At 38.1% G+C, this 27,601-nt stretch overlaps 1 long non-coding RNA gene across 1 annotated transcript in view; it reads right to left on the bottom strand.

The window, feature by feature from the left end:
- Positions 1-627: 627 nt before the first annotated feature.
- LOC130456537 (uncharacterized) overlaps positions 628-27,601 on the bottom strand; it is a 62,067-nt gene continuing 35,093 nt past the window's right edge. The window contains exons 2-3 of the long non-coding RNA XR_008915555.1: positions 11,296-11,411; positions 628-881 (exon numbers count right to left, since the gene is read on the bottom strand). This is a non-coding gene — a long non-coding RNA (uncharacterized LOC130456537). The remainder of the gene's footprint in view (positions 882-11,295; positions 11,412-27,601) is intronic.

Below are 27,601 nucleotides of genomic sequence, written 5' to 3'. Positions count from 1 at the left end.
TTCTAAAAAGGAAATCTTTGTTCTACCACTTACTAAATGTGTGACCTTGGGCAAGTCATATGCTTCTTAGTCTTAGTTTTCTGCATGTGAAAGAAAGCAGCAGCACCAAGATGAAACCTCTGAAAGTTCTTTATATATCAAATATATGTCATCTCCCAACATAGCTATATTTTCCAAATAGTTTTTTCCAGATTCTCAAGTTCACTTTGGACCATACAGTATATTAATTGGTGGGTAGTCTAGGTGTTATCTATTTACTGCCCATATTTCTAAGTCTACAAACTAGTAATCTTGAGGCAGAAGTTAGGTAAGATGCTGACTTCAGAACTGGAATGATTGATTACTATTTTACTCAATACCTGGGGCTGTGGAAAAAAGATATCCTTTCCTATCTTTACATTATCATAGCTAAGGGACAATATTCTGCCACAGAAGGTTATTATCTACACAGGTATTGCTTCTTGGGAGTTTGGAAAAAGGATTTTATGATCCCATGCAAATATGGGAAATAGAAAGGGAAAAGTCATCACTTTTTCCGGGGCTTAGGTAAATTACAATTCTTTAGGTTCCTTGAGTCAATCTCTAAACATTAAAGCATGGTATATAAACACAGCAAACAGGTTAATATTAAGTTAAGGCTTTTATTCAAAATTTTGTTTAGTAAGGAAGCTTTTCATCTACAAAGCTGATAAGTAGAAAATTGAAGGAGGGTAAAAAAAAAAGCTATTATTGCATCTGCCTATTGGAAGATGCAGTCTTTACAGAGATGGTAAGAGATACGTCTTGATTGAATATAACTGTTCATCCTCTGGGTTTTTTTTTCTTCATTGTTTTGTATTATAGCCCTCTCTTTAAGGGGGAAAAATTCCTTTCTTCAGTGCCTGGTTGATGAAAAAACATTTTCTTAGACACATGGACAAATTGAATGATACAGTGGAAAGAGTTCAAGATTAGTCATCAAAGACCTAGATTCAAATCCTAGCCCTGCTATTTATTGCTTCGTGTATGAGTCAGTCAGTCAATAAGCATTTCTTAAGCCCTTACTATGTGCCATGTACTCTAATAAGTTCTGTGGATACAGAGAAAGGTAAGAGACAGTCCCAGATGCTAAGGAGTTCATAGGTTAATGGGGGATGCAATCCAGGACCCAATTTCTTCATGAAGAAACTGAAAAATGAAGTGGCTAGACTAAATGACCTCTAAGGCCCCTTCTGATTCCATAACTGACCTTACAATCCTTAGTTTGGGGAGAATGATGAGGATAATGGGACAGATGAATCAAACATGAGAAATCCCTGCTATTAAAAAAATCTTTCGCAGATGAATTATGTCCTCTCTAAAAAAGCAAAGAGTGAATAAAATGTCCTTGGGGCTTTTGAAACTCAAATGACTTTAAAAGAGCTGAATTTTCACTTTGAGTTGGAAACAATTCAGCACAAAATTCTTTAGACCTGGCTTTATCCTAGGTAAGAAATCCCTGTTGCCAAACTGAGCACGATGACCCACTGGCTTAGCTGACATTGTGCCCTGAAAGACACTACACATTTTTATCTAAGAAGTGAGTCATTGTGAGGGTCTGGCTCTGAACTCTGAGAAGGTGGATAGTTCTGGTAAGCTCACAAGTCGATTTTATAAAGGTCTCACCAGTGCTTTTTGGTTTCCCTTTCTATAACATCTTCTGATCTCTGGCCAAGTTCAAAATTTCCCCAGGTACCAATTGGCTTTTCTCAAAAAGGCCATTCCTTTCCTTAGCAAATAAGACAATGGTTGTAAATATTTACATTTGAAATAATAACAGTTTGGCAAGAATTAAAGCTACCAAATGATTTATGAAACCTGCGAAATCAAATAGAGAAAAACAGAGTGTGGGCCAAAAATTCCTTGCTAAGAAGGAAGATTTTCCTGACTTTGATATAGTACGGGTTGCCAGATTTCTGGCATATAATTACAGTCTAATACTTCTTAAGGCAGTTTGATTTAAAAACATACTAAATGGTTGCTGAATATAGTTGTGATATGATCATCAGCATTTTGCTATCATTAACCCTTTGATGAGGACATTATCTACTTATTTAAAAAAAGGTTTCCTATTTAACTCTGTTGGGAAGGGGAGGATGCGAAAGTTATATGAGATAGGGTCAAATCCTTTTGCTTATAAATATAGCAGCCTCTCTGGGGCCACTATCCCAACTAGACACTAATTCTCATAGGTTGGGGTCTTTAGAGGGCAATTTACTACTATTTACTTCCAAGGTTCTAGGGATAACCCTGAGGGATTTAGTTTCTAATACTGCTTATGAGTTCCTACTAGTATACTTTCCATTAACAATAAACAAGTTAGGATTTGCTGAGAAATCATAGCAAGAATATTTAGCAATATAACCCCACTCCTCAACACCAAGAAAAATAGAAGACATACACACTCCCATTGTACATGCCCAGGTACTGGGGAAAGTAGAATCCATGTAAAGTACAGATGTCCTGCTACAGAGTGTCCTGTTCTCCATTCATGGAGTCCTCTTCCAATTATGCTTTGGATATAGCTCCCCAGTGAGTGGGAGGCCTTGCTGGGCTTTGAAGGTCTCTGCTTCTAGAAATCCTTAGACAGCCTTTTTACCCAATACAAGGTCATGCTCCCTGAAATTATCTTCCCTTAGGTTATCATCTTTCTCTTCTTGATGAACAATTTCCATTGCTGCCAGTGAATATCACTCTTATGGCTATTGCTTCTATCATTCATCCCTGATGGCATTTCTGATGGGACCCCTGGCTCTTTCAACCTTAAAAAGTCACCTTGATACATTTATTTATCTTAGAGTACTCAGTCCCCTAAGTTCAGAAAAGAATAAACACAGTGAAATAGAGGCATCTGTGGTCTAACAATTTCCATAGCCAGTTGGGAGACGAGATACTCAAGGTATCCCTCTCCTACCTGACTCATAAAAAGAAAGAAAAGGATGATCACGTATAGTCCTTGTTTGTGATCCCAGTGCCCTCAGTTCAATTAGAAAAATATTCAGCATGCCAAAGTATTAGCCTTTTGGTCACCCTTAACTGAAACAAGCTCTCCCATAGTTTACAAATGGTTTCTTGAAATTGATCCAGGAAGAGAATATTGGAGCATATTTTGAGGACTGAGGTTCATGGACTAATTCATCCATGCAATCTATATAAGACCTGGAATTCTGAAGAAAAGGAAGAGGAGAAAAAGGAGGAGGGTGTAGAGAAAGAAGAGGTTAGAAGAGGAGCTGTGTGGGGAAAGAGGAGGAGAGAGATAGACATCAGTCTAGCATTGATTCCTTAAAATGCTCAAGTGAGATCCATTTCATCAAATGGACTAATCAAAAGAAAGAACTTCAAAGAATTATAAAGTTAATCATCATCTTGTCTAAGCCCCTCATTTTACAGAAGAGAAAATTGAGGTTCATATTGGGGAAGAAATACATCCAAGTTTATATAGATGGTGAGTTCTAGAGCTAAAATCTGGAACAAATACATTTGAACAATTATTCATTCATTCATTTACTTACTTATGCATCTAAGTATGAATGTATGGATCCAGGTGCTCTGACTTTAATCTAGTGGTCTTTCTACCATATCATATTCTTTACATCTTCCTAAAATATTTTGCCTTTTTCTCACTTGGCTCCAAGAATATTCTACCTTGGATAGTACCTACCAATGTTCATAGTTTAGTGGAAAGAATGTTGTCCTTGGAGATAGGAGACTTAGATGTGAAACTTACTTCCTGTGTCATCATAAGCAAGTTGCTAAACTGCTCAAAACCCAATTTTTTGCGCAGCAAGAGTTCAGAGCATATGTCACACCATGGGAAGTAATCTATTCAGCTTTCTCAACTATAAAGTTAGGATAATATTTTTCATCTGCAAAATGGAGATAATATTTGTCCTGGGTTATTATAAATAAAGCACTTTGCCAACCTTAAAATACTATATAAACTATTATTGTTGTTGTTATTTTTCTTGTTGACTACAAAGTCTTTAGAGACAGAGAATGTCTTGTTTTTCACCTTGTTATTCCCCATAGTCAGTGCATCACTTAGTAGGCAGTTAATTATATTTAAAATCGAATTGAGAATAATATTGTAAGCTCTGGTCAGAAATATTTTTGGTCTAAGGATTGTCAATATTTATTGATTTGACTAGATAATGAAGTCTTTGAGAGAAGCTTCAAGTTGCCTAGTCTATTTTTCCCACCCCAAAATACATCCAGTACCTTCCCTAATTTCTTAGTTCCTTTTTTTCATATTTGCTCTTTTCATTCACATCTTTACCATCCTCCCAGATCTAGTTCAATAAGAACATCATTAGAGAATGGGATTTCTAGTAAAAAGGGACATCAAATAAATTCACGGGCATCTTCTGAATGCCCACTCTGTAACATGCTATACTAAAAGCTCTAAGAAGAGGCAAGAAGTATCAGGTATGAGCCCATGGCCTCAAGAAGCTTGCAATCTTGCTGTAATGTTTACCTAAACCAAACAATGAATCAACAAGTATTTTTGAAGTGCTATTTATGGTAGATAATCTTCTAAGTCCTGAGGCAAGGGCCAAAAATTGTTCTTTATCTCAAGAGGCACACATTCCAATAGGGAGACGTGAATAAATGATCATATAAATGATACATAGAGAACACATAAAAGGTAACCTCAGAGGAGAAGGCAATTAGATAAGAAAAGATAACTAACAACATAGCATAAGGCAATATGTGACCAAAAGAAATATCTTTTGTCCTTAGCAAAACTCTAAGACAATAAATTCCAGGGAAGTTGCCAAACTGCATTAGTAGAGCGTTTCTTCACCTAGGAATTCCCTATACCAATAAAATCACCAATCCACTCATATTCCTGCCCCTACGTTAAATGCCAGATGAATGTCATAGATAATAAATTTCAGGAGTTCAGGAGAGGGAAAAATGTTTTTCAAATTATCAGTTCCTTGAAGGGAAGGACTGTATACTACTTTATTTTTGCAGCCCTAATTCCTAGAGAAGAAAGGATGATATAGAGCACTGGGCTTAGAATCAGGAAGATTGATCCTAGTGAGTTGAAATCTAGCCTCAAAAACTTAACTAGTTGACCCTAGACAAGTCACTTAATCCTATTTGCCTCAATCTCCCTATCTGAAAAATTAGCTGGAGAAGGAAATGACAAGGATACTCTAGTATCTCTTCTAAGAAAACCAAAATAGGATCACCAAATTGGACACAACTGAAATGACTGAACAACACATCTCATAAAACCGGTCTTCTGCTCTGGCTCCTTATATAGGAAAATATATCTTCCTGAGATAACATATAGAGCTAGATAGTACAATGGATGTGGTTCTAGACCTGGAATGTGAAAGACTAATCTTCTTGAGTTCAAATCTGACCTCAGAAGATAGCTGTGTGACTCTGGACAAGTCACTTTATCCTGTTTTCCTCAATCTCCTCATCTGTAAAATGAGCTGTAGGAAAAAAATGGCAAACCATTCCAGTATCCTTGCCAAGAAAACCTCAAATGAAGTCATAAGGAGTCTGGTATGATTGAAAATAGCTGAACAAGAGATGACAAAGCAACTCTTGATGAGTTCCCAGTGATAGCAGGATGGAATTGAAAACTATTGGTGATTGAATGTTGAGATGAACACAGCTATAGAAAATGGTTCCACTATCTCTTTGTGGTTTCTGCTAGTACTTTCTCTCTCTTGGAGTTCTGGTAAGAGGGGAGGAGTTACTCTCTTCCTCTTCTCTATTGCCAATGGTGGCTTCCAGCACAATCCCACAAGAGCAGAAACTTGTCCTAGTCTATGTAAGTCTAAAACAAGACTTCTAACAGTCTTTATGGTTCAACCACTAGTTACCTTGAGAAATAAATGTTTTCAGGTCTTGTATTAAGAGGGTTCTTTAAAAAAAACCTTGCCTTCTTTCTTAGACCCAATACTAAGCATTGGCTCCAAAGCAGAAGAGTGGTAAGAATTTGAAAATTATGGATTAAGTGAGTTGCTGAGAGTCACAAATCTAGGAAGTATCTGAGACCAGATTTGAACACAGTTTCTCCTGACTTCAGGCCTGGTGTTTTACCCACTGTGCTACCCAGCTGCCCCTTATTTAGAGGGTTCTTATGTTAAGGATTTGGCCTTGAAGAGGAAGGACCTTTCTGTAATGGTTCTGGGACTGAAACTGGAACATCTCCAAAGAAATGACTAGTTGTTGACCTACACATAAAATAATGAAACAGAAAGATGGAAGATGGCAGCTATTTTAGGAGTTACCAGGCAAATACACATTCCTTATTCCATGTGCTTGTCCTACAGGTCACCATCAAAACTAGAGGGGTATGAAGAAAAAATCCCCTCTTCACCTTGATGGAAATCCAGGGAAAAAAAATGTGCTGAAAATTGCCAAAAGGTAAAGACTCAAAAAAAAAATGGTGACAAAGTCATCATTTCCCAAGGTCTTCTTGAGTCAGTCAATAAACATTTATTATGTTCTTTCTATAGGTCAGACATTGTGTTAGTGCATGGTGTGAGGAAGAAGGAAGAAGAGAAGCAAAGAAGTTACTCCACAGGAATACAATCCTTCTTAACAATTACCAATCATCTTTGACACAACCCTCCAGTCCTTGGGAACAAATCAAGAGTTTTATCCTCAAGTCATTTGCGGATAGCACTCATTTAGGAGCCACAATACACATCTAACTCTACAGCATGCACCCAAGTTGAACAAATTCAGGAGATATAGCAAAAACCTAGCACAGAAAATGAACTTAATAAGTCTTTGTTGAATTGAATTGACTAGATCTAGAAGCTGATTTTCATCCTTTATTTTTTTAAAAACTTTACCTTCAATCTTGAGGTTGATAACGTGCATTGGTTCTAAGGCAGAAGAGAGGTGAGGACTAGGCAATGTGGTTTTAATAACTTGTCCGGGTCTACACAACTAAAAATTTTCTGAGGCCAGATTTGAATCCAAGACTTCCCATCTTTAGGCCTGACTCTCAATACACTGAGCCCTCATCATTCATTTTTAAGGAGGACCAATAACCACACAGGGTGATGTCTTGATTTGCATGGGAATTGCATTTAAGTGAGGCAGTTGCACAAAGTCATCAACCTCATTCTTTCTTCCAGTGTCATTAAAGTCCAGTAGCAATTCAAAAGTCAAGATGATTGATGATGGCCAGAGATAAGGTTGATGACCTTGGCATCTTCAATGTCTAACCAGCTTCTAAGCACTCTACTATGTCTCCTTCCGCTGCTTTCATTGCCATTGGAACAAATTATTCTCATCTGCCTATTCCACTGGGGGAAGTCTTCACATGCTTGGGGTGGGCATCCCCCTAATTCATGGATGGATTTGAGGCCTCACACTGCTTTAGCCCATCTGCAAAGCTGGTTTTACTAAGGTGAGGCATGCTATCACTGCAGACTAAAGCTTCCTGGAACCACAAGTGAGAGACTTGGGTGACAGGTGGACAGCAAAGGTGGTTGAACAACCCTGAAAAGGGTTCAGCTAGCCCTCACATCGGAGGTTCATTAATGCTCCTTAAATACTACAACAGAAGGAGCATTAGAGTTGGTATCAAAGAACCTAAATTCAATCCTCTCTCTTCTACTTACTACCTGAATGACCCTGAAAACATCATTTTAACTTCTCTAAACTTTGTTTTTCCTATATAAAAAATAAGGAAAATTGACTAAATGATCTTTAAGATGTCTTCCAACAGGAAATCACATTCTACAATGAGATGCTGGTTGAACTTGATCGAGGAGGAAGGGAAGGATCTGGATAAAAAGAGAGACTATGAGCAAAGGCACTGAGAAAAAAAAGAGAATGGACTGGATATATTTGGTGGGGGAGGCAGGAATGGTACATTAGACAGGTGGAAATGAAGGGTTCACAATAGCACAAAAGGAAAATGAGGTCAAGATTGCAGGGGGCCTTCAATGTCAGACAAAAGAGTTTGGGAACCATAGGAACCATGGAAGACTTGTAAGAAGAAGAGTTCTTGGAAAGAAATAGGCACTAATTTATTTGGCGTGGCCATCAAACTCTAGACTCTGGGTAAGCATCCTCGTGTTCCAGCTGTTTCTATAAAAACTTCAGTTGCGTGCCCTTCACTGAATGTCTGCCACTGAGAAAAGAAAGATAGGGTTGTGAACATTTAGTAGCTGCTGCGGTCACCTTGCCACAATTGTGCTAACATACGCTTTAATGGCAATTTAATTAGATTTACCATGGGGGAGATGTCACGCCGGAGATGCCGCATGTCTGTTTTTAGAAGTCTGGATGATGACATGAATAAATAAAAATGCCCCAAAATAAAGTACTGCAAACACTCTGTGGAGGCCCCACTGGTTATTTGTCTTCCTTTCCTCCTCACTGTTTAAATACATATGGCATTGTTCTCCTGCAGCGCAAGCGTCTAAGTGCCATGGGTCCTTATGGGACTTGATTGTGCATATGGAGAGGAGGGTTATGTGCCTTGTTTTATATTTTATGAGTAGGCAGCTTACCTCCAAGAATCATTTTTTAATTGCCTCTAGTCTGTCAAATGGGAATAAAAGGGAGCTTTGTCTCTGTTGTCAGGGGCGAGGTTGAGAAAGTTGCCCAGAAATCTAGGGAAGTAAAGGATTCAGGCTTAGACAGAGATAGAATACACGATTGTTCAGGCAGCCAGGCAGGTTGTGAATTGTGTCAAGGAAGAATGGGTACCCGAGCTATAATTTGCAGGTCGTTGTTCAGTTGTGTCCTTCTCTTCATGGACCTTTTGGGGTTTTCTTGGCAAAGACACTGGAGTGGTTTGCCTTTTCCTTTCCCAGATCATTTTACAGATGAGGAAACTGAGGCAAATAAAGTTAAGTGCTGGGCCCAGCATCACAATACCTAGTTTGTGCCTAAGGCCAAATATAAACTCACAAAGTCTGGGTGCTCTATCCACTAGGGTCACTTAGCTGTCCCCTGAAATAACATAACATCTCCTTTCTGTTTGCAAAGCCCTTTCTATACCTTATCGAGTTTGAGACTGACATTAAGCCTCAGAGGGAGATGCTATTACCATACTCATTTTATAGGTGAGGAAACTAAGACACAAAAAAGTTAAATGATTTGTTCAGGGTCATATATTTAATGTGTCTGAGGAGGGATTTTAACCAAGTTTATCCCAACTCCAGGTCCAGTGCTCTGACACATTGTGAGACTGGAAACTCTAAGTGTAAATGGGTCTATTTCTGGTTTGTTGGAATAAAGTAAGGATAAGAACTTCCTTCAAAAAGAAGGAACATGGGGGCAACTAAGTGGTTCAATGGATTGAGAACCAGGCCCTGAGATAGGAAGTCCTGGGTTCAAATTTGTCCTCAGACATTTCCTATCTATGTAACCTTGGGCAAGTCACTTAACCTCCATTACCTAGTCCTTCCCACTATTCTGCTTTGGAACCAATACACAGTATTGATTCTAAGATAGAAGGAAAAGGTTTATAAAAACAGAGGGGAAATAGGGTGCAGAGCAGGCAGGAGGTGGAATAAACCCACTCGTTAGACCCCACACAGAAGATTCCCTACCCATGTTCTGTGCACTAGACTAGGTGGTCCAGTGGATAGAACATGGGGTCTAGAATTAGGAAGACCTGAATTCAAATTTGACATTTGACATTTATTAGTTGTGGGACCCTGTGCAAGTCATTTGATCTCTGTCTAACTCATTTGATCTGCAAAACTAGGATAATAATGGAACCTACTTCCCAAGATTGTTATGAAAACCCAATTAGACATTTGTAAAGTTCTTTGTAAACCTGTTTCATGTATTACATGAATATTAGGGGTTTTTTTGTTATCATTACCAGGTAATATAGTGAATAGAGCTCTGGGCCTGGAGTCAGAAAGATCTTAATTCAAATCTAACTGAGACACTTACTAGGTATGTGCCCCTGGGCGTGTCATTTTAACCTCTTTTTGCCCAAATTTACTCATCTATAAAATGGAAATTTTATAGGATCCAACTTCCAAGGTTACTGTAAAGATCAAATGAAATAATATTTATAAAGCACTTAGCACAGCATTTACATGGTAAGAGCTATATAAATATTAGTCATCCTCATCATTATTATGGCTGTTGATGAGTTGGAGCTTGATGAGGGAATTATAACCCTGCCACATGATGGCAATTTGAACTAACTAAGGATGTGTTTGATGAAGAAAAGATATTAAGGAAATGGAATATTTGTCTTCTGACATTTGTCACGTGGGGGGGTTAGACTTACTCCATTTGGCTTTTAAGGAAACAACTAGAACAAGTGGCTGGAAATTATTGAGGCAGATTCAGTCCAACACAAGAAAACTCCAAATGACTAGATTTCTAGATAGGGAATGCCTTAGAAGGAAGGGTAGAAGTTCCTCATCACTGGTGAACTCAAAAGCCCACAAGACTTCTGGTGAGAAATGTTGAAGAATTCCCTTATCAAATAGGAGTCAGCATAGATAGATTCTCAAATCTTTGACAGTTCTGTGATGCTAAGACAGGAATGTCTTCTAGAGTTGTTTTAGCAGTGAGTTAGATCCAAATTATGGGTCTTCATTGAAAACTTCTACAGCACCATGCAGTTAAGAGTGTAAAAAACACATATTTCGGACTGGAGGAATTCATGTGAACTAGAATGACCTCCAGAAATTGAGGCAGAGTGAGAGGAGCAGAACCAGGAGAACATTGTACACAGAAACTGATACACTGTGGTACAATAGAATGTAATGGACTTCTCTACTAGAAGCAATGCAATGATTCAGGACAATCCAGGGGAACTTATAAGAAAGATGCTATCCACATCCAGAGAAAGAACCATGGGAGCAGAAATGCAAAAGAAAAATATATGATCTATCACATAGTTTGATATGGATATGATTAGGGTTTTTGGTGTTAAAAGATCACTCTTGCAAATATGAATAACATAGAAATAGGTTTTGAACAATGATATATGTATAACCCAGTGGAACTGCTTGTTATCTCATGGAGAGAGGAGGAAAGGAGGGGGAGGGGGGGACATGAATCATGTAACCATGGAAAAATATTCTAAATAAAAAGGGGGAAAAAAAGAATTGCTGATTCCTCCTGACAATTTTTAAAGAATATGGATGATCTGGACATAAATTTCCTCTCATCAAATAGGGTTCTTTACAAACATTGCTAGTATGAATTTATTATATATATATATATAATATTATCTATATATTATATAAATTATAGAGTTCTTGATAGAGCTCTATAATATAGATAGACTATGCTATGAAAAAGTAATACCTTAAAAAGCTTGGACTTAATTGTGGAGATCACAGATAGTTTTGGATTTGGTAGGCTGTGCACAATACTTTCTTTTGATGAAATTGTTTTCTCAAATGACAGTAATTTCAGAGATTCTGTGAAAAAAAAGTAAACATGTTGTGGATTGAATGGGTTCCCCCAACAGGAAAAATCTTATCTTGATATTGGATTCCTTCATTCCTATGGCCTCCACTCCAGTAGAGACATTAATTTTACCTAGATTTTCAAAAACATAAAAATTTTTCTTTTTTCTAGATTACATGTCGATACAATTTTCAATAATCTTTTTCTGACATGCTGTAAACCATATTCTCTCCCTGCCTCCTGCCCCTCTTGCCTCCCCAAGATAGCAGGTAATATGATAATGATTGTATATGTGAATTTTACATAAACTATTGTAATAGATTTTTAATTGGATTACTAATTTCCATTCTCTCTTCTCTACTCTATCCTCTACTCAGATGACAAAAAACCTTCCTAAAATATTGCTCATACTTTCACTCTCCTGTTCAAGAACTCTTAATAGCTCTCTTTTGCTTCATGCATAGCCTATAAACTTCTCAGTTTATTATTTTAAGTCCTTAACAAGCCTGCTCTAGCTTCTACCAATCTCAGTACTCCATATCTCATCTTCTTTCTTCTGCAGGGTTGATGATTTCCTCTTTGTAGTCCCTATCTTCATTCAATACTCTGTTAATGTGCTATCATTTATAGAAAATCTTTTCAGATTCCCCCTAGTTATCAGCAATTTCTTGATTCTCAAATAATGGGGTGTTTATTTAATTACATAAATTTTTTATTTTCAGCAAAGTGTAATGGGAAGAAAATCCAAATGCAAAGGCAGGATTAAATTAAGTTTAATTTAATTTAAAAGAGATCCCCATCATAAAGAGAGCACAAGTTAAAGACAGCAATTTGCCTAAGACTTGCCCTTAGCTCAAAGATATCCCCTCGGGGAATTTACAAGAAAGGGGGAGGCTTTGATATTTTCAAGTTCATTTTTAAAATATATGAAACAAATAAATCTTACATTCTTTTAAAAATATACAGGGATATGCTGGAGCCAGCTCTAACCAGTTTATTAGCCAATTGGAAATGTTTCATTGTCAGAGATTTATTTATTATTTTGTTGATTGTTTAGACCAAATAATTTATTAATAAGGTAAATTAAATCTAAAAGTGTAAATATAGTTCAGCCTCTGCCCGAGACTACTTGATAAACATTATTAACTGACTCCCATATTACTCTGCAGTTATTGCTTAAGCTCAGCAGTAGTACATAGAAGAGTTAGAAAATGAAGTAATCACTAGACTCTAAGTATGGTAACTGTGTGTTAATAATAATAATAATAATAATTATATACTTTTATTCAGTGATTAAAGGTTTGTCAAATACTTTTTACCCATTATTTCATTTGAGCTTCACAACACCACTGCAACTACTCATCCAAGAGTCAGTAGTTCTATTTATCTCCCCATCAATTTTGCAGTTTTGCAAGACATGAAGCAATATTGTGAACTAGAAGCAACCACCATAACAGTCACCATGGCAGCAGTAGATCAGGACAAAATGGCAAAGTAAGAAACACTCAAAACCCATCAACCAAATGGCCACAGAAGAACAAGAATGCCCCCAAACGAATATTGGAGTGACAGAACCAAGGGAAGAAAGGATAAAGCAGTGTTCCAGCCCAGAACAATGTCAAGAGATAGCAAGGACAATTCATCTCACTGGAGTATGTATGAGGAGGGAGTGCAGAGCAAGCCTTAACAGATAAGGTCCAAACAGAAGAAAAGATAGAATAGCTGGCTCAGGCCAGTCTCAGCAAAGTGAGAACAGGAATCAAAGCTATACCTTACACGTAGCAGGGGAAGGAAAGTGGCTCTGCATAATCTAGCCAGAATAGAGGCTGGACAATCATCACAGGTAGCAATGGGAGGAACTCAATCCAATAAGGTCGAGCCTTGGCAGGATCAGGCAGAACCCAGCTCTACCTAGTTGAACTGAACAGCTGTAAACCTCCACATATCAGGCCAACCAGGCTACCTCTACAGAGTGATCAGTATGAAACCCAGAAAGCTAAGCCAATCCCAGGCACAGTACAAGGGAAGAAAAGTATCTTCCTCCACCCACAGAACAGAGGTAAGCTTCAGCATATAGAAAAAAATGAAGGAGTAGGAAAAAAAAGATCATCTAGTCTAATCTCCCATATATGAGGAAACTGAGGCTGGGAGAATGGAAGTCATTAGGGTAACTAGTAAGTAACACAGTGAATAGAGTGTTGGATTAGGTGTCAGAAAATGTTAAGTTGAGGACAATTCTGAGGGACTTATGAGAAAGAATACTATTCACATCCAGAGAAAGAACTGTGGGAGCAGAAACACAGAAGAAAAACAACTGCTCAATCACATGGTTAGATGGGGATATGATTGGGGATGTAGACTCTAAACAATCACCCTAGTGAAAATATTAATAATAGGAAAATAAGTCTGAATCAATGACACATGTAAAACCCAGTGGAATTGCTCATTGATTATAGGAGGAGGAGTGGGAGGAGGGGAGGGAAAGAACATGAATCATGTAACCATGGAAAAATATTATAAATTAATTAAACTTTAAAAATGTAAAAGAATTAAAAAAGAAAGCCCTGAGTTTAAATCAACTTTAGACATTTATTATCTGTATGACCCTGAGCAATTTACTTCTGTCTCTCATCTGTAAAATGGGAATAAAAATAATACATATCCCTTTGAATTGTAAGAATCAGATAAGAAAATATTTATATAGTATTTTGCTAAGCTTAAAGTACTATCTAAATATTAGCCATTATCCTCCTCTTTCTCCTCCAAACCCTTATCATCATCATCATCATCATCATCATCATTATTCCCCTAAGTCATTCAGGTAATATCAAGGATAGAATTTGATCTCAAGATTTTGGGACTCTCAATTCAATGCCTTTGTTCAGGATATCATACTATATCCTGAGGATTGTAAGTCAAGCCAAGTAAGTAATCATATCTGAAGTGTTTATTAAGTGCCATTCATTCATCCAAAGAAAGACAATCCCTTACCTCAAGGAACTTATTTTGTTATAGTTGGGGTTTTTTTGCAACAAAAATTCAACTTTTCTTCCTCCCTTCCACCCCACCCCATTAAGAAAGAAACAAAAGTAAAACCCTGTCCCAAAAATGTATAGTGAAAATAAATTCTTACATTGATCATGTCCCTTTCTATCTAGAGGTGGGTACCAATGTTTTATTATGAGTCCTTAAGACTTGTGGTTGATCACTGTGTTGATCAGTGTAGCTGAGTGATGCAGCAAATAGAGTACCAGACCTGAAGTCAGGCCATGAAGTCATTCCTGAGTTAAAATATAGCTTTAGACTCTTATTAGCTGTGTTACCCTGGACAAGTCACTGAATTCTGTTTGCCTCAGTTTCCTTATCTATAAAATGAGCTAGAGAGGGAAATAGGCAATCATTCCAGTCTCTATGCCATGAAAATTACAAATGAAGTCATGAAGAGTTGGACATGACTGCAAGTACTCAACAACAATAGCTAAGGGATCTTTCATGTTTTCCTGAAATATGATCTCTAGGCTTTTTTTTTGGTCATGATTTTCAGGTAGTCTAGAGATTCTTAAATCATCTCTCCTCAATTTGTTTTCCAGACCAGTTGTTTTGACTTTAAGATACTTTACTTTATTTTTCCTTTTTCTTAGTCTTTTAATTGTCTCAATATTGTTTATGGTTGCCTGGAGTCATCTTCTACTTGGTCTATTCTGAATTTCAGGGCATTTGTTGCTTAGGCAAAGTTTTATACTTCTGTGGCAAATTTCTAATTACCTTTCCAATTCTTTGTTCCAAGATTCTCATTTGTTTTCTAGTTCTTTCCTCTAAAACTCTCATTTCATTAATTTAAAAAAAAAATCTTTAAAAAATTTAAACTCCTGCTTCATCTCTTCCGGAAATTCTATTTGATCTTTGCTGAACCTATGCTTTTCTTTGAGGCTTTGCTCATAAATATTTTGGAGTCATTCTCTTCTTCTAGGTTTGTGTCACCATAAAATTTTTTTTTATTTGCTCATTCTCTTGGCTTTATATTTTAGATAAGGTCTGAACTCTGTACTTCTGGAGGAAGTATCTAGGCCCATGTTGGCAAACCTCTGGCACATGTGCAGGAGGGGGCTGCTCCCCTTCCCCTCTCCAGGTTTGCCTGAGGACATTTCTCATATGACCCATCCTCTGTCTGGAGTCCCAGCACATATATAGCATGAGGGTGCAGTTTGGGCATTCAGTGTCTAAAAGATTTGCCATCACTGGTCTAGCTGATTTTGTGTATCCTAGATTCCTACAGTGCTTCCTTTGGGGTATTGAGCACTGTGCTATTCCAATATTCTTAGGACAATTCAAGCTATGGACCTGCAACTTTTCAATGCTTCCAAAATGATCCAGGACAACGTCTGATTACAGTCATCCTGGTATAAACTCTGCAAATACCTAACCTGGGCTTTAGACTGATCCACCCAATCCTTGGACCTGCTCCATGGAGGAGTCCAGTAGACTGCTTCTATGTTCACTTAATAACAATTAATTGAAGATTCAGGGAAATATAATCATTACCTCCCCTTTGTTCTGTTATTCCTGGCCTAGATATTGCTCTATAGGATTCAGACAAGGCTGGAAGTGGAACTGGGATCTCATTCAGATCCTAGGGTCAGAGCCACAAAACTGTGGACTTGTTATTTGATCTATACAACCCTCACCCTAAATATCACCCTTATATACAGGTTTCTTCCTCAGTTATCCCTGGATCTGTTACTTCAAACTAGGTAGTAAGAAAACAGAGATGCCAGTTGGGACCTATTCCTTTACCTTGGACAAATTTAGGCCAGATTTGGATTCTCTTCTTGTCTTGGTACACCACAATTTCTTTTCTTTGCTGGAATATTCAAAGTGATTATTTCCAGCTAGATCCTATCTCCAGTATCTACAGACTTCCTTATCTATATCTCTTTACCAACCTGGGCTAAAAAATTAACTATGATTTTTTTTTCTTGGATTTCTTCATCGGGTCTCAGTTTGTTGCATTGGATAGATCTCTTTGGAAGAGTTGCATGATAGAACATGATTATTTCTTCCTGCTATCCACCATCTATCTGGCTCTATCCCAAGGAGATTACATTCTGGTGGAAGGATATCACATACACAAAAAAGCTAAAAGGCAGCTGGGGGCTAGGGAGTAAGGAGGTACAATGGGGAAGGTACCCATGTGGGTGGGCACACTTCCTTAAAATGGGAGTGCTGGGAGGATTTAATCAATCAGAGGAAGGAGCATTGGGACAGGAGAGAGAAGACTTATTGAGCAATGTGGTCAAAGTAGTTCAGAGAGTCAGGAGCAGAGCCTGGAAAGGAATGAAGTAAAATTACTTGGACTGAAAATGACATAATTTTAGGACTAGAAAAGACCTTAAAGAGCAACTAATCCAATATCCCCATTTTAGATGAGGTGACAGGTTCAGAGGCTAAGTAATTAAAGTCCACATGAGCATTTAGTGCCATAGCTAAGACCTGAAACTAAGTTTTCCAACTCCAAAATCTATTGCTTTTCTATTACTTGACTCTGCCTTGGCTCACTTTAGAACATTCCTATAAAACATATGACACTTTTCTCCATGGATTTATTAAAAAGACCCCTAGAGTAAAAAGTTATAAAATCTGATCAAGTCAGCAGTTCCCAGCTGTGTAATTGATATCCATTATTTTCTATTGACCGCTGTGCAGAACTTCAGTTTCTCTAGCATCAACAGAATTCCCATTTCGTCCTCAAGGAGACTGCTGTGGGGAATAGCAGAAAATGAAGATCATCAGCAAAATCATTTCATAAATTCCAGGAGACCTTCAAGGAAAGCTCCTTGGAGAATCATTTTTTACAAATGCACTTTCTTTCTGTAGGATCATAGATATAGAGTTGAAAGAGAACTGAGACACCATTTATACCAACTTCCTCCCCATGTTTTACAAATAAAAAAACTGAGACCTGGAAAAATTAAGTAATATATACACAAGGTCAGACTTACAACTAAGTAAAAATCAAAAACAAGTATTCAAATTCAACATTCAACATTCTTTTCATGCTATTTGAACTAAAATGTGCTTTTATTCTAACCACCAGCTTTTGACATACACACACAGAGACATGCACACACACACACACACACACATATGGATATGTGTATGTGTGTATGTATGGAGAGAGAAGGGTTGGGGTGGGGAGAGAGACTGAACCACTTGACTCAGTGGATAGAGCTCTGCATTTGGAATAATCAGGAAGATTCATCTTCATGAGTTCAAATCTGGCCTAAAACATTTACTAGCTATATGACCCTGAGCAAGTCACTTCACCTTGTTTACCTCAATTTCTTCAACTGTAAAATGAACTGGAGAAGAAAAGAGCAAACCACCCTAGTACTTGTTCCAAGAGAACCCCAAATAAGAGTTACAAAGAGTTGGACATGACAGAAACAACTCAACAACAACATATATAATCTGACTGGGACCGATTTGAGCAGGAGAAAGAAGATAATTTCAATAATAGGCAATAATCTGCAATAATCAGTAGATTCTTGATATTCAATTTGTATGAAATACCTTGATGATCTTTTGCAAGAAAGCTGTGAAAAGAGGAAAGATGGAGTAGTATATAAAGAGTTGGCCTCTGTCTCAGGAAGACTGAGTTCAGGTCCTACCTCTGATATGTATTAGCAGTGTGACCCTGAGACAATCACTTAATCTTTAAATTTCCCACGTAATTCTCTAAGGACTGTGTGTACAGTGGAAAGAACATTGGCCTTGGAGTCTAAGGATCTGAATATTTAAATCCTGCTTCTGTCACTACCTGTGTCAACTTGGACAATTCTCTTGACTTTTCTATGCCTCAGGGTTCTCATCTCTAAAATGAAATAGTTGGACAAATGTATTCTAACATCGTAAATGGTCTTTAGAGTCCTCTTCAGCTCTAAATATATAATCCTTTCCATCTGTTCCAATAAGATACAAGGGAGTTGCCAATCTGAATCAGTAGAGGGATCTTCCATACTAGAAAACCTTCACACACATAAAATATAGTTTGAGAAAAAGTAATAGAGGTGACAAATGGACTAGATAATGTCTAAAATCTCTTCAAACTCTAAATCTAAGTTCACTGACCAATTACAACCCTAGAGTCCTTTGATCTTATTTTCCTTCAAAAAAAATTCTAGCTAGCTCTTGCCCAAATATCAAATAAATACTGTGGTTTTGCCCCCATACCCGTAAATGCAATCTCTAAATGTGTTTTGGGAAAGAAGAATGTATAACAGTTACCTGGACCTATTCTTTATGCTCTATAGCCAAGTTTCTTTGCAGCAGAGAACATTTTGGTGAGATCTAGCAATGTGCCATGGCAATCCATTTAGAATGGGAGTGTCAGGGATAAAAATGGACATACAGCTTAAATTGAATGAGCGAGTGACCTTTAAAATACTTCTGCATCACTCAGGTGGATATTCACTGGCTTAGGGTATGCAGTATTTTAAATATGAATGTCTATGCTTTGTGTTTCAAACTACCACAGATTGGGATGTTTTCCCAATTACAAGCTGTATTACATGTACTCCATGCATTCCAGAGAGTAAGCAAACAATGAATGAATTTCTACCTTGGTAAGAACCCCTCATCTTCTCTCCCCATGTGTCTCTATGTCCTCCATGACTCTGACTCCAGTTGGAGTTCTCTGGTGACAAAATGTCCCTTGTTAACCTGCCCCCAGTTGCCTCCTTGCTCCCCTTAGATGAATCTCCATGGCAACCACTTAGCTCATGTTGAAACCCACAGCACATCCTGTAAACTCTAGCTATGTTTCCTGCCTATGGGGGCTGGCATAAAACATCTTGTTTGTCCTCCTCACTATAATACGTATAACTCTGCTCAGTGTACAAGGCAATCAGGCAGCAAGCATTTATTAAGCACCTAAAACATGTCAGTGACTGTGCTAAGTGCTGGACAAGACTCAACCCCCCTCCTACCCTTCCCTTCACAGCATGATGCTGTAGGCAGAAAGAGTAGCCCTACCACCAGGTACCACTCTCCCTATCCAGCTGGAATGCCTCCAAATTCAGACTTCTAGCTTGCAGGGCCAGGTGATCATACTGAAAAATGAAAGGCACTGACTTCAGCAGTGGCTAGGATGTGCTTCCTAGCCCCCAACCAGCTTTATATACCTGCCAGAGTTTCCAGCTGAGTAGAGGAGTTGCCAGATCTCAGGGGCAGTAGAAAGGAGAATTCAGATGCAACTGGTTCTCAAACTCCAGCCTCATGGCTTTACCAGGTAAAAGCTGGGTTTGTGACTTCCCAAATCAATGTTATCTTAGAACTCAAAAAAAATTTTGAAGATCATATGTAGGCAAAAGCTTCAACTGAAAACAGCAGCAAATTCACAAAAACATCAATCTGAAATCTGCCACACTGAAAAGGAATGCTGACCTTCTTTAAATTTTTTTCTTTCTTTAAATTAATAAGCATTTATTTTTTCTTCCACTTCCCACCTTCCTCTTGGGGGGAAAGAGACAAATATGTAACAAATATGCATAGTCAAGCAAAAGAAATTCCCACATTGCCCATATCCAAAAATATGCATCTTCATCTGCATTTCTAATCAGTAGGCTTTGTATCCCACATTTAGGGCTTCATATTATTTGGCAATTATCTGTAAATATTTTGTAAAGTGCTGAGGTACATTTGGTCACTTACTTCCATCATGTCCCTTCAGGTCAAAGACTGGATGTTTCTAACCTCTGTTCTAGTCAACCCTTTTTGAATGCAGTGTCTTCCTTGAGAATATTATAATTATTCATACCTTATTGTCATCATCATAGCTTTTCTTCTTTTTGGAACTATAGTGGACATGATTATGGATATCATCCATCCATCAAAGTAGCAAGTATTCTGGTCAAGACAGGTTTGATGTTCGCAGTGGTGTTAGCTTTCCTTTCAATCTCATAATTAATAGCTGACACATTCTGGTTGTTTGAAGTTAATAAATGAAATTTTCTGGCTATTTGAGTGGGGATGAGGATAATAGAATGATCTGCTTCTCCCTGTCCTCATTCCAGACAGTATAATATTAACCAATGGGTCAAAAATAGAAGGGATAACTTCCTAATAAAGACATATGTAGAAGGTAGTAATTCCCTCTCCTATAGATCATTCAGCTATCCTATTGGGGATTTTACAAATTAGCTTCTTGGTTTGATGCTTTAGACCTTAGAAGGGAGATGATATTCTTTTCATTCAATGAGGATCAGATTTTCTTTTAAAATGACTTCTACTGACAAAGATTTCTACAAGGATAGGCACTGCGTCCATCACCTCTAAGGAGGTAGAACTGAGAGAAGAGGAATGATCTAGTTCGACAAGAAGGACATAGGGCTCTTTACTTCTTAGCCTTTGACATTCCATCCTGTCATTTTCTTACCCGCCAATTTGTGAGGTAGGAGGGAGAGGTGAAGAGAGCAAGCTCCTGACAATTTCATTTCTACTTATTTTCCTTCTTCTCATGGCCCAGAAACACTCATCCCCCTTGTAGCCTAGTTTTCTGTTTTGGTAGTCTGGTCTGCTTTTACTGGAGGTGAGCCAAATATGTTGTTGTTCAGTTATTTGTCATATCTGACTTTTTGTGACCCTATTTGGAGTTTTCTTGGCAAAGATGCTGGCTGCCCTTGTTTGCCATTTCCTTCTCCAGCTTATTTTATAGATGAGGATATTAAGGCAAACAGGGTTAAGTGTCTTTCCCAGAGTCTCAAAGCTACTAAGTAACAGAGGCCAGATTTCGAATCAGAAAGATGTCGTCCTGACTCTAAGCTCAGCACTCCATCCATGGAGCCACCAGCTGCCCCAAATACCTCTTACTGGAGGTTAGCTAAGTAAGAGGGGCAGTTATGGTCCTTCTCCTTACCTAGTCTCCTTCTCTCTCTCTCTTCCTTTCTTCCCAGTGTTGGGAGGCCATCCCAAGCTATTGTTGTCTCCTCTATAATTTTTTTCTATAGAAATAATTGAATATAATATTTCTAGGATAGTCCTTAATGCCCTTGTTTTATTATATAGAACTAGAAGGAAAGACGTGCATGTTGTTGGACTAAATTCCCCTGATGGTTCATGGACCATGACCTGGGTAGTTCAATTGATAATTAGATGGTCATGTTCATTACTGAGCTAAAGATTCTTCTAATAGTGTATATTCTAGGGGGCAGCTGGGTAGCTCAGTGGATTGAGAGTCAGGCCTAGAGATGGGAGGTCCTGGGCTCAAATCCAGCCTCAGACACTTCCTAGCTGTGTGACCCTGGGCAAGTCACTTAACCCCCATTGCCTAACCTTTACCACTCTTCTGCCTTGGAGCCAATACACAGTATTGATTCCAAGATGGAAGGTGAGGGTTTAAAAAAATAGTTTATATTCTAGGGCAGCTAAGTGGTTCAGTGGCTAGAAAGCCAGGCATAGGAGGCCATGGCTGTTGGAGTCAGAATGTAGATCAAAGCATACTATCTTTCACATTAGTCTATTTACATTTTATTTGGGGGTTGGTTTTACTTGAGTATTCTCTTAAAACAGTGACCAACATAACATGGAGGTATGTTTTATATACATGTATAAACCAGATCAAGTAAGTTACCATCACTGAGAAGGGGGAAGAGAAGAGAAGAAGGGAGACAATTAAGATCTTATAATTTTGAAAACATGCTGAAAATTGTTATTAATTGTAATTGGAAAAATAAAATATTTGTAAACAGATAGAAGTGGTCCTGTATTCAAATCTGACCTCAGATACTTCCTAGCTGTGTGACCCTGGACAAGTCACTTAACCCCAATTGCCTAGCCCTTAATACTCTTCAGTTTTGAAACCAATATCAATTCTAAGACAGAAAAAAATAGTCTATATTCTGAGAAATTACTTTATTCCTTATTTTCTAAAGCAAAACTGGAATTATTTTGTGAGTTTAATTGTGTTGGTATGTGATAAAGCCCAAAATATAACAACTTGAATTTACATAGCACTTTCTGGTTTGCCAAGTACTTTACATATGTTATTTCATTTGATCCTCACAACAGCCCTGTGAGTAGGTGTTATTATTATCCTTCATTTAACATATGTCAAACCTGAAGCTGAGAGAGCTTAAGAGACTTAACTTCTCAAGGTCATATAGTATCTGAAATGTAGCTAGTAAGCATCTGAAGCAGAATTCTAACTCAGGTCTCATCTCTAAGTCTGTTACTCTCTACTGAACTGCCAAGATGCCTCTCATCCTGGAACCCCAATAGATGCAACAAGTGAACACTCTTGGGAATTGGGAAATTGCTTCTAAAGTCTATCAGTCTTCCAGTTTCAGTGACTAGAAGACAACAAGACCATTAGACCTTTTTAAAGGCAGTGAGGAGGCATAATGGATAGGGTTCTGGGCCTGAAGTCAGGAAGACTTGAGATGAAATCAAGCCTCAGATACAATTAAGCTGTGTGAACATGGGCAAGTCAATTAACCTCTATCTGCCTCAATTTCCTCAACTGTAAAATGGGTATAATAATAGCATCTACCTCACAGAGTTGTTGTGAAGATCAAATGAGATGTTTGTAAGTACCTAGCACATAGTGAGACCTCTAAAAACCTAGCTAAAAGTCCTTGATTCCATTTAAGTCTGAGTGATTTTCTACTGGTTTATTGTTTCAAAATAGCAGTATGGATTCAAACTGCCATTCATTAGTCTTATTACCACTTCCAACTCTGATCAACGATCAAGAGGAATGTGCCTTCAGTGAAGTATACATTGCCTAATGCCTAGGGGCTACCTTCAGCATCTTGTGGATTGGGAAAATGGTGGTCCAATAATGGGAACATACAGGTTCCCATTAGGACCATGCCTTCCATATGCAACAATCCCCAAAGCTCTGGTATTGAGGATCAAGAGGCTCACCAAGATGGGGCAGGACATACAGGCTCTGTTGCTACCAAAGCAGCCAAGCTTTTCAGAAGCACAGTTAGACATATCTAAGGTATGCTGAAAACAGCCCACCAAGCAAGTAAAGAATTCTTACAAGCCACCTGTTTTAAATTCCTCCCTTTCTCCTGTTTCTGCCGATTCCTCCTTACTTGACTTGAAATTCTTGGAGGTATTTTCTCATTTGGTTTTTATGTGTGGGTTTTTTTAAACCACTCAGCAACAGTGTGCTGTGTTACCATGTTCTCCTCAAATTCCACAGGAACTTCTGTCTCATCTCTAGATCATTTTCTAACATTTTTCCTATTGATAATTTCTGTTTATGTTCAGAGTTTTTGAGATTTCTTCTTCCCTAAAATATTTGGTACCCAGCAGTCTTTTCCTCCTCCTTATTTTCCTTATAGCATACTCCTGACTTCCTCCAACTCTGGTTGTAAATTCCTTGAAGATTAGATTGAGATTGATTGAGAAGATAGATTGAGAAGAGAATATTGAGATGAGATCTCAAAGCATCTTAACCTCCTCCCATATTGGTAATTAATAGTTCATTCACCTAGATCTCTACCCCAGCTGACTTTTGAGTGGTCAGAACTGGCCCCAGATGAATTCCATGCTCTTCCCTGAGCTGGAAGAGGTGGAGTGCCACACTGTTCCCCACATATATAGTGTCCTGGGCTGGTGACTTGTCTTACCCACTTGGTTATTTTGTTCTCTGGCCCCACATCAGCAGTTAAGAGCCCACTTTTCCTAGCACCAGAAGAGCTGGCTTTCCCTGGAATCAGCAGTTCTGAATTTTGTAGCATTGATGCTTCCAAATTGCAGCTCCCAGCATGCATTTGCTCCTAAAGGGCTGTGGCCAAACTGGTTGTTGAGGACCAAGAAAACTTCTGAAGCCTGGAGGCAGAGTCTCTATGGAACTGGAAAGAGGAAGGGAAGAGTAGGATGTAGTGGTATGTTTGATGAAAATCGATATTTCATCCTTGAGTCTGCTGGTGTAGCTATACTGTCAGTTGCAAGGGAAGTGAGAGTGGGGGCTGAGTGAGGACAGATTCAATGAGCATCAGTTATCAGTTTTGGGGGTTTGGGATTGGGGTGTGTGTGTGTGTGTGTGTGTGTGTGTGTGTGTGTGTGTGTGTGTGTTCTAACCTTCTTTTGTATTCTTAATGTCCTGAACCATGGCAACAGCTGAAGTTGCTTTATTTTGGGCACATAATTTTTGTTGGGGAGAGGTCTGGGAGATCATGGGGTTTGGAGAAAATGTCTAGTTTGTCATCTTGTTGTTCATATGACCTAAAACAGCAATGATTTCTGGAAGTCATCAGTTGGCTAACCTGCCTTACCTCCCCTTGGATCTCTTTAGAAAGATCTCTATGGTAACCACTCAGTTCTAAAATTGACTTAGGCTCAGCCTGCCTTACCAAACCTACCCCTAGTTCCTAGCTTCAGGGCCACCAGTATCCCATTTCATTCATTATAATAGAACATATTTATATGTTCTGAATCTTATCCTATTAATTTTAAAACAGCCCTTGATGTGTTTCTATTTTAATTTTCTTAGCTAAGAGTATGTTATAGTCTTCAACAAGTTACCTGGATTTTTTTATGTATAGACTTCATAATGTTAATTTAGTACCTAGTGACTACTAAATGCTTATACAGATTATTTCATTTTATCCTTATAAAAATAACTTATAGGACTGATGTTATGTCTCATACCTTCAGTTTTAGATGGGGCAACTGAGACTCAGATAAGTTAATTGACTTGACTAAGGTTATACAGCTTTATGAGAGGACCAAGATTCAACTGCATCCATCTACAGTAGTCTTTCCATTACACATTTTTTTCCTTAAATGTTTGTAAAATCCTTCTGACAGGTAACTACTGATTTTTCACTTCTTAAAAGCATTTATCCTAAAGAAAAAATAATTCCTTCACCTCTTGCCTGGTATATTTGTCCTTAGCCTTGGCACTCAATTCCAATTTCCTCTAATCAACCAGAGAGTCAAACAGTAGAGATTCAAGCCTTTACATGAGGCATTTCTCTTTCAAGGAGATTCTCATTTCCAAGGCAAAAATCCCAAAAGGGTAACAAATTGATTCTATACGTTAGTGTTATACATACATACAAATACTTGTCGTGACTGCAGAATGTGAATGAATGAAAATAAGCAAGAAAAAAATAAGACTAAAAGAGTGTGGCAATAGATTCAGGTTAATATCCAGTTGCCAATCTACTTCTAGACATTTTTGTTCCTAATTTTCCATATACAATTTTATTTGGTTAAATTATTAAGCACCTAAAAGTGAAAAGAGGAGAAAGAGATGAAAAGACAGAAAAATGGAGAGACAGAGACAGAGAGAGATTAAATTGATACATTAGTTCTTGGGAGTATCTCATATTAGCTGTACAGCAATAGTTGGAGCACTTTACTCAAATCTTTCAAATTCAAGAACAGCTCAAGTCCATGGCCCCTTGGTGCTTTGGTTTGGTATTATTGATTCTGGTCTACATCCTGACTCCAATTAACATCTAAAGAGGAAGGAATTCCCTTCATCTGCTTCTCTGTCCCTCCTTGAATGAGTAAATAACTGAATGAAGGAATTAAAGAGTGAAAAATATGTTAAGTGTTCACTATGTTCAAAGAAAAATGGTAAAATGAGTGACTACAGAGAGAAAGGGGGCGGCACAGTGGGAGGATATTATGAATAACCAGGGTATTTGCTTTGGTGCAGGTCCATTCGTTCAATAAACATCTAATAAGTACAAATAAGCCCCTGAGCTAGGTTCTGGTAGAGATTCAGACATCACTAAGATTCAGTCAGCTATCTTAAGAGCTTAATAAGGTGATAGAATATGTACATAGATAAATGGGATACAAATACCAAGTGCAGAGGGATGTGATTCAGATACTAAGCATAGAAGACAATCACAAAGTACAAGGGTATCAGTTAAAGACACATCAAGTGTAGATGATGGAGAGAAAGAAAGACTTCATGAAAGAAGTGGCATTTCAGCAAGACATAGACATGTAGTTCCCTACCAAGTTTAAGATAAAACCCAAAGCCTGTCCAAACCTGGCCCCACCCCTACATTTCCAGTTTTTCTACACATTCAACCTCCCTGCCTCCCCACCATTATCTGCACTTGCTGTCTTCCTTGCTTTTCCTGGAAAAATGACATTCTACCTCCTAAATTCAGGGAATTTTTGTTGGCTCTCCTCCCTCCCTTTCCTCCTCATCCCTTGTCCTGACTTTACTGGCTTCTTTCAAGTCCTGTTTAATATCCTACCTTCTACAGGAAACCTTTCCTCATCCTCATTAATGCCTTAATTAATTAACCTTCCCTTTTACTGTGTCCAATTTATCCTGTTCTTAGCTTTTTTGTATGTAGTTATTTGCATGTTGCTTCCTCCTGTATACCTCCTTAAGAGCAAGAACTGTCTTTTGCCTTTCCTTGTATTCTCAGTGCTTAGAACATAGTAAATGCTTAATGAATATTTATTGATTGACTGATGGGGTAGGAAGAACATTAACAATAAGTGACGTTTGTATGGTATTCTTAATTGCACAAAGTGTTTTAGTAACATTATCTCATTTGGTCCTCAGAACAACACAAACAGGGAGAAACCAGATGAGAAAACTGAGAGTAAGGGATGTTAAGTGACTTGTTAAGTGGTTGGTTAGTGTTGGAAGAAGGGCTTGAACCAAGGTTTTTCTGAATCCAAGCCCAAGATAACTAAAAACATGACCTGGAAAAGGAGTCAAAGAATCCAAGGATCTGTATGGGAGTCCCAGCTCTCCTTACTGGCCATGTAAATTTGAGCAAGACATTTGCCCTCTCTGAACTTCAGTTTCCTTCTATATATAAAAAAAAAAAAAGTTAAATTAGATGACTTCTCTGGTCCTTTACAGCCCCCAAGTCCTGAAATTCTGACCTGGAAAGTAGATAATGCAATTAATTTGGAGTCAGGAGACGAGAGGGCTTTGATCTGTCTCCAACTAAATGTTTGCCCATGGTCCAATCATCTGACTTCAATGAATTTCCACTAACTTATTCTTTAAAATGGAGACTAGGACATGCTACTTTCTTCCAGGTTGTTTTCAGGAAGGAGCTTTGAAGACCTTAAAATGTCCAAGAAATATCAGTTCTTTGAACAGCATAACGTGCAAAAGGGAGACATTTAATTCAGCTAATGCTGTTGTATCAACCAGTATAAAGTGAATTCCTGGAGCTCAGGAGAGGTCCTTGGTCTG

This window comes from Monodelphis domestica, chromosome 1 (assembly GCF_027887165.1).
Source record: "Monodelphis domestica isolate mMonDom1 chromosome 1, mMonDom1.pri, whole genome shotgun sequence".
Taxonomy (NCBI): Eukaryota; Metazoa; Chordata; class Mammalia; order Didelphimorphia; family Didelphidae; genus Monodelphis; species Monodelphis domestica.
Note: the sequence above shows the minus strand (reverse complement) of the source record. Positions and strands in the feature narration are given on the sequence as shown.